Below are 9,900 nucleotides of genomic sequence, written 5' to 3'. Positions count from 1 at the left end.
GATCAGAGTCCATAAGGTACAGAACGGCAGGCAGTCTTGGGGTCAGGGTAGGCAGAGGTCAATAATCTAGGGTGGTGTGACAAGGTACAGAACGGCAGGCAAGGTCAGGGCAGGCAGAAATGGTCAAAACCGGGAAAACTAGAAAACAGGAACTAAAAAAAAGACACATGCAAGGAAAAAACGCTGGTAGGCTTGACGAACAAAACAAACTGGCAACAGACAACACAGGTACAAATACACTGGGGATAATGGGGAAGATGGGCGACATCTGGAGGTGGGTGTAGACAAGCACAAAGACGGATGAAACAGATCAGGGTGTGACAGGTCTTCAATCGTTTGGCCGCTGGTTTCATCGTTTGATTCAGGTCTAGTGTGATTGAGGAAAAAACAATAGCTAAGTTAGTGAATTAGCTAGCTAGTTAACGGTAGCCATAATATTACCTACCCTCTGCTAGCTAAAGTTACAATGGTACATCATCAAATTTACTTCTGTTGAAACGGGACAAAACAAAGGTTACCAAACTACCATACACACAACAGCTCTTAGATACTGCTACCAGACAGATAGCTAGAGCTGAACTGGCTGTGGTAGCTAGGCATAGGTGACATGGGCAGCCTCCCAGGGCGGCATCTTGCCTGGGGCGGCATGGGGCGCCCGCACAAAAAAAGAAGATTGGAATATATATATATATATATATATATATATATATATATATATATATATAAAATGGTGACATTTGCGCGATCGGTTTCCTATCACTTATTTGCACGCCACGTCAATAATATCATGTCATCGTGTGGGACTGTGGGTCAATTAACGTTGTCGGAGTGGGTGCCCTGATTCTAGTTTGTGAGCTAGGCAGGCTATTGCTTGGGAAGGTCTCCCACATAGAAGTACGAGATGGGGCGGGGGTAGGTTGACCTCAGGTCTCCCCACTGGAAGCCCGAGGTAGGGGGAGTGGATGACTCTATCAAGTAGCGCACTGTACTTTGTACAGTACTAATGCAATTAGTTGTGCAATTTAGTTTGTGTGTTTCTTGTTTGAAGTGTAATAGTGTAATAATCAGGTTCTCTTCTTTATAAGTGTGTTATTCTATTTGTGTATTTGTGTGATATAGGATTTGTGCACTTTAGTTTTATTTGTGTGTTTTTTGTTAGCAATAGGTTAATAGTGTAATAATTAGATTCTCTTTTTTTATTTGTATTTATATACAACAATTTGTTTCTATTTGTCTTTGTTACTTATTTTTGATATTTATGAGTCTTATTTTTGTATATATATTTATATAGTTTTAAATGTTATGATTATTTATTTGTGTTGTTTCAAATGTCTGAATAAAAATTACAGTTAGTGCAGAATGGGGCCTATTTTGGGGGGGGGGGCGGCTAAAGGGGTTCCCAGGGAGCAATAAAAGCTAGAATCGCCACTGCAGGTCATTCACCTAAGTCAAGAGGGGATGAAATATTAGCTAATGTAACATGTCAGTTTCACTACTAGCTCAGCACTGGGAATAAACTTTTTTTTTTGTCAAACAGCAGTTACCTTGCCAGCTAGATCACTCAACTAAAGAGTAGCCAGTTTCTGCTCTGCTTGCATTTACAACTGAGAAAAAAAGCACTTGCACTGAGACGCAGTGCCTTAGACCGCTGCGCCACTCGGGAGGCCAAGAACAGAAGTTCTTCCACACTGATCTCGACAAGCCACTTCTGTATGGACCTCGCTTTGTGCACGGGGGCATTGTCATGCTGAACCAGGAAAGGGCCTTCCCCAAACTCTTGTCACAAAGTTGGTAGCACAGTATCGTCTAGAATGTAATTGTATGCTGTAGCGTTGAGGCCTAGCCCGAACCATGAAAAACAGCCCCAGACCATTATTCCTCCTCCACCAAACTTTACAGTTGGTACTATGCTTTGGAGCAGGTAGCGTTCTCCTGGCATCAGCCAAACCCAGATTCGTCCGTCGGACTGCCAGATGGTGAAGTGTGATTTATCACTCCAGAGAATGCGTTTCCACTGCTCCAGAGTCCAATGGTGGCAAGCTATACACCATTCCAGCTGACGCTTGGCATTGGTGATCTTAGGCTTGTGAGCGGCTGCTCGGCCATTTCATGAAGTTCCCGACAAACAGTTCTTGTGCTGACGTTGCTTCCAGAGGCAGTTTGGAACTTGGTAGTGAGTGTTGCAACCGAGGACAGACGATTAATACACGCTACGCGCTTCAGCACTCGGCGGTCCCGTTCTGTGAGCTCTTCAGTAAGGCCATTCTACTGCCAATGTTTGTCTGTGGAGATTGCATGGCAGTTTCATACACCGGTCAGCAACGGGTGTGGCTGAAGTAGCCAAATCCACTAATTTGAAGGGGTGTCCACATTCTTTTGTATATATAGTGTAGTTACTCTATCATTATTAAGTATCTGTTTAATTTACTCTGAATTCTTTACATAGTGGCTATCCGTAAATAATTAAAAACTATAAAATGGTGCCATCTGGTTTTCTTAATATAAGGAATTTGAAATTATTTATACTTTTACTTTTGATACTTTAGTATATTTTAGCAATTACATTTACTTTTGATACTTAAGTATATTTAAAACCAAATACTTTTACACTTTTACTCAAGTAGGATTTTACTGGGTGACTTTCACTTTTACTTGAGTCATTTTCTAGGTATCTAGGTATCTTTACTTTTACTCAAGTATGAAAATTGGGTACTTTTTCCATCACTGTGTTTGTCATAAACATTATAAACATTATCCAAACCACAAGCTAGAACGAGCACATTTTCATTTTACGTATTTTCATTGGGAAGTTTTGACTTCCTGTGTATTCGTCTGCTCATAGTGAATCAGTCAGGCATTCATAGCAAATGCAGACAACGGCCCACTACGTAGACGGGACGTCCCCACAAACTTGCCTGATGGCGTTGTTTATTTAGAACGACCAACACACACTAATATCAGAACTTCTCAAGGCACACATTTTTTTATGGTCTGTTTTTCACTCACGTTTGTCATCAAGCGGGAAATGTGTAATCTTTCATAGTTTCTACCTACCAGAGATTTACTGTGTCAGCTCGTATATTTAGCAATGAATCAGCTGATAGGAACATCACTGAAAGACTCTTCCGAACAAGGACAATCATATACATACCCACAAAAACGTAGGTTGGGAAATACTGAGATAGAGACTAAGCGAAATGCCACATCAATACACCGAAAGTCGTCATTCGGTGTGTCGTTCATCGGGCGAAGCCCAGACCTGCCTTCCTCCTGCGCAATGATGTGTGAAACACATCTGAGCCCTAGGCGAAGAAAATTAATTGCAGCCCCTATAAGCAGTGGCAGCCCCCCCCCCCCCCCCCCCCCAAAAAAAAAACATTCTGCACTAACTGTAATTTTTATTCACTCCAAAAGACTCAATAAATCACAAAAGATACAAAATATCAGCATAATACGTCTTTTAAGTTAGCCTACACCACTGGAAATTCCCCTTACTGAGCTCAGTAAGGGGAATTACTGAGTCAATACAATCACAGAAAACCTTTGTCTGTCAGGAATCCCGCTTCCTGAGTCTGTTTTCTGCCTGAGCTGACTGTTTTTTGTTTTGGAGTCTGTTTCCTGAGGTTTCTGAACACACCCTGTCTGGTTGCCAGGCGACGAAGAACCCTGTCTGGTCCTGATCACACCCTGTCTGGTCCTGATCATCACCTCTTCTCTTTATAAGCCCTGACCTGACATCCATTCCCTGCCGGATTGTTAGCAATGAACAGTATGTTGTGTCAGCGTATCAGCCTCATGTTACCAGAGTTAGTTTTGTTGTTCTGTACTTTTTGCCGGTTACTCACCCCCATTTACTCTGTCTACAGTCATCCTCCCGGAACATTCAACTCCCTTGCCTGGCCGTCGGTGGTTTCAGTGACATCATTGGATCTGCCTATTCACTCTCATCAACTCACCTCCGCTGCCGCTCCGTCTCCTGGATTATTCTATTTTCACCTCGAGACTGTAAATAAATACTCACCTTCATTTTACTCACCTTGTCCTGGTCTGCTTCTGGGTTCAGCTTTAGAGAATCGTGACAGAACGATCTGGCCAAAAATGAACCCAGCGGACCTGGACTCTGTTCGCCATGCCATTTCCCATCAGGGAAGATGTTGGGACAACATAGCACGGCGCTACAGGAGATTGCGCTTTCGGTTCGGAACTTTTCTGCTAGTCTGACGAGTATCCAGGCCCAGCTCAGTTTGCCGGCGGATCATCCACCACCTACTTCACCCCTCTCACCTGTCGCATCTGGAGATGTTCCCTTCCGTGAGCCCAAGGTTCCGACGCCAGATAAGTACGAAGGCGATTTGGGAAGATGCCGTTCGTTTCTTATGCAGCGTGGGCTAGTGTTTGATCTGCAGCCCCACTCTTACGCCACAGACAAGGCTAGGATAGCTTTTGTTATTGCACTGCTGCGTGGAAGAGCTCTGGAGTGGGCTTCAGCCATATGGGAACGACAGGACACCTGCATGGTGTCATACCAGGAGTTCACGGCAGAGCTGAGGAAGCTTTTTGACCATCCTGTCCGAGGTAAGAACGCAGCTAAGCGTTTGTTCTCTCTTCGCCAAGGAGCGCGCAGTGTGGCAGAATTTGTTGTTGAATTCAGGACATTGGCTGTGGAGAGTGGGTGGAATGAGGAATCACTGCAAGCGGTTTTTTACCAGGGGTTGTCGGAGCAACTCAAGGACGAGTTGATCTCCTATCCTGAGCCTAGTGACCTGGACAATCTGGTAGCATTAGCGATTCGGGTGGGTAACAGAATCCAAGAGAGGAGGGAGAAGCAATGGGGCACGTCCCATCAGTCAGCTACTCGGTTACCATTCGGGTCAGGAAGCGGGCCGGAACGAGTCAATCATTATTCACTTCACGGGATGAGTGGAGGGGTTCTGCTTCCAGATCCTGAACCCATGCAAGTGGGGCGGCACGGGTTAACCAAGGAGGAGCGCCAACGTAGACATGAGACCAACAGCTGCCTCTACTGTGGTAGCTCGGGACATTACATCTTCGCTTGTTCCCAGCGCCCGTTAAACTGCCCGGCTCGCTAAGTTTGGGAGGTCTTTTAGCGAGTCAGTTTCAACCTCTCAATAGTTCTGTTAGACCCCTTTTTCCTGCTACACTCATGAACAAGAATCAGAGTTTAGCGATTAACGCATTTGTCGACTCAGGTGCAGATGGCAGCTTTATAGATGCCGACTTGGTGGAACAGCTGGGGCTTTCCAATGAGAAATTACCGGAAGCCATTGAAGCAACCACTCTGAACGGCAGTAGTCTGGCACGAATCACTATGAGGACTGAACCGGTCAAGATGCTGTTGTCAGGGAATCATTCAGAGGTTATCTCCTTCTTCATTCTGCCTTCTCCCCATGTACCTCTGGTTCTTGGATACCCCTGGCTGAGAGAACACAATCCCACATTCGATTGGGTGACTGGCAAGGTAACTAGTTGGAGCACTGAATGTCATGCTAACTGCCTGAAGACGGCCTGTTCCCATTCTGTTCCCAGTCAGGTCAGTTATTCTAAACCCCCAGATTTGTCCCTGGTTCCTGAAACATATCACGAATTGGGTGAAGTGTTCAGTAAGCAGGAGGCTCTGTCACTTCCTCCTCACCGACCTTATGATTGTTCCATTAACCTGTTCCCTGGAGCTGCCTATCCCAAGGGACGGTTATACAGTATCTCTCGACCTGAACAGGTAGCTTTGGAGACCTACATAAAGGAGTCTCTAGCTGCTGGACTCATTCGTCCCTCATCATCACCCCTGGGGGCAGTATTCTTTTTTGTGAGTAAGAAGGATGGCTCTCTTCGACCTTGTATTGATTATCGGGGGTTGAATGATATTACGGTCAAGAACAAGTATCCCCTGCCATTGATGAGCTCAGCCTTCGATTCCTTACAGGGTGCTACGGTGTTCACTAAGCTAGATCTACGCAATGCGTATCATCTGGTCCGGATCAGAGAGGGGGACGAGTGGTTGACTGGTTTCAATACACCGATGGGTCATTTCGAGTATCTGGTGATGCCGTTTGGATTCACCAATACTCCAGCAGTGTTCTTCCAGAGCATGGTTAATGACGTCTTGAGAGATATGATCGGTTTGTTTGTGTTCGTTTACCTGGATGACATTTTGATCTTCTCTAAGGAGCCTTCCAGCCACGTCCAGCATGTCAAGCAGATTCTGCAGCGATTGTTGGAGAACCGCCTGTTTGTGAAGGCCGAGAAGTGTGAATTTCACGCCCACACTACATCCTTCCTCGGGTACATCATCTCCCGGGGAGAGATTAAGCTGGACCAAGAGAAGGTTAGGGCAGTTCTGGATTGGGCCCAGTCCAATACGAGATTGCAGCTCCAGAGGTTTCTGGGGTTTGCGAATTTCTATCGTAGATTTCTCCGTGACTACAGCCGTGTGGCCGCTCCATTAACTGCCCTGACTTCTAGCACCAGGACCTTCAGTTGGAATCCTGAGGCAGACCGAGCATTTCTGGAATTGAAGAGTCGATTCACCAACGCCCCGATTCTCTCTCAACCTGAGGCTGCTCGGCAGTTTGTCGTGGAAGTGGACGCGTCTGATGTGGGGGTTGGCGCCATCCTGTCCCAGCGACGCTCCACTGACGGTAAACTCCATCCCTGCGCCTTCTACTCTCGTCGTCTTTCGTCTGCGGAGAGGAATTACGATGTGGGTAACCGGGAGCTTCTCGCGGTGAAACTGGCCTTGGAGGAGTGGCGTCACTGGTTGGAGGGAGCGGAGCAACCGTTTATTGTCTGGACTGACCACAAGAATCTTGCTTGCGTGCAATCGGCTAGACGTCTCAACTCACGTCAGGCCAGGTGGGCTTTGTTTTTTGGACGCTTTAATTTTTCCCTGACGTTCCGACCTGGGTCTAAGAACGGCAAGGCGGACGCCTTGTCCCGGATGTTCTCCAAGACGGAGGAGAGTGGGGCCAAGACTGAGACGATTCTTCCCCAGAACTTCGTCGTGGGAGCAGTCACATGGAAGGTTGAGGAGGAGGTTCTGGCGGCCCTTCGGACGCAGCCCGGTCCCGGTAACGGTCCACCCGGTCGGTTGTTTGTGCCTGAATCTGTCCATTCTGCCGTCCTCCAATGGTCCCACGCCAGCAAGATGGCTTGTCACCCGGGGATGGCTCGGACGATGGCGTTACTACACAGACGGTTTTGGTGGCCTGCCATGGGAGAAGATACCCGGAGGTTTGTTGCTGCATGCCCAGTATGTGCACAGAATAAAAGTGCCAATCGGGCCAGCTCTGGACTTCTTCACCCCCTACCTATTCCCCGGCGACCATGGTCGGATCTGGCCCTGGACTTTGTCACTGGATTGCCCTCTTCTGATGGGAACACGGTCATTCTGACTATTGTGGACAGATTCAGCAAGTTCGCCCACTTTGTACCCATCTCCAAGCTTCCCTCTGCCTCTGAGACGTCCGAGATCCTGGTTAGGGAGGTTTTCAGGGTCCACGGGTTGCCCAGTGACATAGTTTCCGACCGTGGTCCTCAGTTTACCTCTGCTATCTGGAAGTCTTTCTGTTTGGCCATTGGAGCTACTGTCAGTCTCACATCTGGATTTCACCCCCAATCTAATGGTCAGGCGGAGAGAGCCAACCAGAAGATGGAATCCACGCTGCGCTGCCTTGTCTCCTCCAACCCCGCCTCTTGGGCCTCTCAGTTCCCATGGGTCGAGTATGCCCACAATACTCTCCCTACATCTGCTACTGGGATGTCTCCCTTCCAGTGCCTGTACGGTTACCAACCTCCCTTGTTTCCTTCTCAGGAGAAGGATCTCTCGGTACCCTCGGTCCAGGCCCACATTCGTCGTTGCCACCGGACCTGGCATCGGGCCAGAAAGGCTCTCCTTAGAGTTTCTGACCGTTATCAGTTCCAGGCGAATTGTCGCCGGATTCCAGCCACCGCTTATGCCATCGGAGATAAGGTATGGTTGGCTACACGGGATCTTCCTCTGCGGACTGAGTCGAAGAAACTGTCACCGAAGTTCATTGGTCCGTTTGTGGTGGAGAGAGTGATCAATCCTGTTGTGGTTCGACTCAAGTTGCCTAGAACGCTCAGAGTCCACCCCACCTTTCATGTCTCCTGCCTCAAGCCTGTGCACCTCAGTCCTCTGCTACCCCCTCCTCCTCCTCGGATGATCGGAGGTGGTCCAGTCTACACGGTGCGCCGCATCATGGATTCCAGACGGCGGGGTCTGGGTTTCCAGTATCTCGTGGACTGGGAGGGGTATGGTCCTGAGGAGAGGAGTTGGATTCCTCGGCGTCAGATCCTTGATGCCCTCCTTCGTGACTTCTACCGCCTCCATCCTGGTGCTCCTTCTACCTCCTCCATCCTGGCGCTCCGGTGGCATTCGTCGGAGGGGGGGTACTGTCAGGAATCCCGCTTCCTGAGTCCGTTTTCTGCCTGAGCTGACTGTTTTTTGTTTTGGAGTCTGTTTCCTGAGGTTCCTGAACACACCCTGTCTGATTTCCAGGCGACGAAGCTAGACGGGAGAACTCTTGATTACCCGCACCTGCATCTCATCAGCCATCTGTACACCTGGTCCTGATCATCACCTCTTCTCTTCATAAGCCCTGACCTGACATCCATTCCCTGCCGGATTGTTAGCAATGAACAGTATGTTGTGTCAGCGTATCAGCCTCATGTTACCAGAGTTAGTTTTGTTGTTCTGTACTTTTTGCCGGTTACTCACCCCCGTTTACTCTGTCTACAGTCATCCTCCCAGAACATTCAACTCCCTTGCCTGGCCGTCGGTGGTTTCAGTGACATCATTGGATCTGCCTATTCACTCTCATCAACTCACCTCCGCTGCCGCTCCGTCTCCTGGATTATTCTATTTTCACCTCGAGACTGTAAATAAATACTCACCTTCATTTTACTCACCTTGTCCTGGTCTGCTTCTGGGTTCAGCTTTAGAGAATCGTGACATTGTCACCTCAATAAAAGTTAACCAAATCAATAATGTGCTAGTTAGGTTATAATTGTTTTGCTGCAGGCTACAAACATCATCATGATGAAACTGTGAAATTATAAGCAATGTTATGTAGCATGTTGGACAGAAAACGGAGTATTGTCGCCCTATGTGTAATAGCATACCAAGCAACATAGCAACACAGGCTAACAAACATAAGTGTTATACTAGCCTATTTCATTACATGCATAATATTATACTCATAAAGATATGACATAGCTGCATATTTTTATCTTTTGGGCGTTTCTCCTCTTCTTTCCTCTTTTTCCTAAACTGGGTACCTGATGGCTTAGACCTTTTCTAATCCATTTGTGTTGATTTGGCACTCGAGCATCAATACATTACCCATCCCCCAACACGGTCAACCAAGTCAAGACTAAACCAGTTCACCTTGGTGGTGTGCAGACTGGTTTTATATTATTCTTAACGATTTCACACAAACCAGAAAAATGCAACAATATGTCTGTGAAACTATATATTCACAGTATTATGAATGAATTGTGGTTTATTTTGTAGCATTTCGTAGTGTGACTAATTTTACTACTTGCATTAGTACTGTACAAAGTTAGTTGCGCTATTTGATAGATTCACCCTCTCCCCCTACCTCGGGCTTCCAGTGGGAGACCTGAGGTCAACCTACCCCCGCCCCCCTCCCCATCTTGTACTTCTGAGTGGGAGACCTTCCCAGGCAGTAGCCTGCCTAGCTCACAAACTAGAATCAGGGCACCCACTCCGACAAGGTTAATAGACCCACAGGCCCACATGGTGACAAGATATCATTGACGTGACGAGCAAATGTCACCATTACAAAAACAATTGTGCGGGCGCCCTGTGCTGCCTTGGGCGGCTGCCCATGTCGCCTATAC

The sequence above is a fragment of the Salmo salar genome, chromosome 13 (genome assembly GCF_965601325.2).
Source record: "Salmo salar chromosome 13, fSalSal1, whole genome shotgun sequence".
Classification (NCBI taxonomy): domain Eukaryota; kingdom Metazoa; phylum Chordata; class Actinopteri; order Salmoniformes; family Salmonidae; genus Salmo; species Salmo salar.
This window is presented reverse-complemented; position numbering follows the sequence as displayed.